This window comes from Drosophila albomicans, unplaced genomic scaffold, assembly GCF_009650485.2.
Source record: "Drosophila albomicans strain 15112-1751.03 unplaced genomic scaffold, ASM965048v2 utg000348l_pilon, whole genome shotgun sequence".
NCBI lineage: Eukaryota > Metazoa > Arthropoda > Insecta > Diptera > Drosophilidae > Drosophila > Drosophila albomicans.
In genome coordinates, this window is record NW_026263626.1 from 12,501 (window position 1) to 14,256 (window position 1,756).

The window sequence follows — 1,756 nt, forward strand, 5'->3', positions numbered from 1 at the left end:
TTTAGCCTAATAAAAGCACACGTTCCAGAAGGTCCGTGTTTTAATTGCATGTATTAGCTCTAGAATTACCACAGTTATCCAAGTAACTGTTAACGATCTAAGGAACCATAACTGATATAATGAGCCTTTTGCGGTTTCACTATTAATTCGTGTGTACTTAGACATGCATGGCTTAATCTTTGAGACAAGCATATAACTACTGGCAGGATCAACCAGAATAATGTTCATTTCATTATGTAAATATATTTAAAATATAATTACATAAATCTTCAAATATGTAAAATACATGACAACTCACAAATATTTTTGAATAACAAACGATAATATTCAATAATTGTATATATATATATGTTATACTTGACATGTACTATACGAATGTGGCCATAATTAGATGGCATTCACGTTCGCTAGTTATAATTCACAATTGTTTATATAAATATATATACTTATATATAAAATATATATGCATATAATCGTTCAAAAATATATCATTTTATTTCAACTTACTAAATATATTATATCACACATGCATATTTATAATTTAAATTCAATTAATTGAATAAAAAATTATTTTATTTTGATGACAAATTGATAATTTTATCTAATTCTGCATTTACGTGTAGACAATATTATATTAGTAAAAACCTCCGTCCACAATAGTGTCCTAGAGGATTTTTCAATTATTCACAAAATATTAATTCTTTAGCTACGAAACACCGTCTTCTTTTTTGAAAAAGACATTTAATACATTATATGCTTATATAATAGTAATAATTATATAACCATATAATAGTATCAATTTTTATATCGGATGAGACTAATAATTAATTAATAATAACATAATTATTACTTAATATGCAAACTGAAATATATGCATCCAATACATATATACGTGATGAGCACACACTGCCACCATGTATAGGTTTTGTGACACGTTTTCTACAATGCTCTTATTTTATTTAGTATTACCATCTAACGTATCTTTTTGTTGCACTAATTTAATAATACAACAGTAAAACTTCATTATTTTTAACTTTTTTAATCATATTGCCTTCTCTATATGATTATTTTTATATATATTTATATATGACTTATGCCGGCAAGACTCACTCCATATACATAGTCATATATATTTCACTTGTGAAATTTTTCTCATATGACATGCCTGCTCGACATCACCACCCCTATATAGGTTTTGTGACACGTTTTCTACAACCAGCTCATTTTACTAAGGTATACCACCTAATGTATCTTTATGTTGCACTAATTTAATAATGCAAACAGTAAAACTTCATTATTTTTAACTTTTTTAATCATATTGCCTTCTATATGATTATTTTCATATATTATTTATATATGACTTATGCCGGCAAGACTCACTCCATATACATAGTCATATATATTTCACTTGTGAAATTTTTCTCATATGACATGCCTGCTCGACATCACCACCCCCTATATATGTGGTTTGTGACACGTTTCTACAACCAGCTCATTTTACAGTAAAACTTCATGTATTTTTATGTTTTAATCATATTGCCTAATGTATCTCAGTATGACTTCATTATTTTTAACTTACATAGTTTATATATTTCATATTGCCTTCTATATGATTATGCCTTCATATATTTTGCATAATTATATACTTATGCCGGCATGACACTAATATAAATAGTCATATAGTAAAACTTCATTATTTTTAATTTTTAATCATATTGCCTTCTATATGATTATTTTCATATATTATTTTCATATA

General features: G+C 26.1%; 1 non-coding gene across 1 annotated transcript in view; it reads right to left on the reverse strand.

Annotated features, from left to right (window-relative positions):
- The window catches only part of LOC117577373 (small subunit ribosomal RNA), a 1,997-nt gene extending 1,778 nt beyond the window's left edge, over positions 1 to 219 (reverse strand). Inside the window, exon 1 of the ribosomal RNA XR_004573146.1 lies at positions 1 to 219. This exon is cut by the window's left edge and continues 1,778 nt beyond it. This is a non-coding gene — a ribosomal RNA (small subunit ribosomal RNA).
- Positions 220 to 1,756: the final 1,537 nt, after the last annotated feature.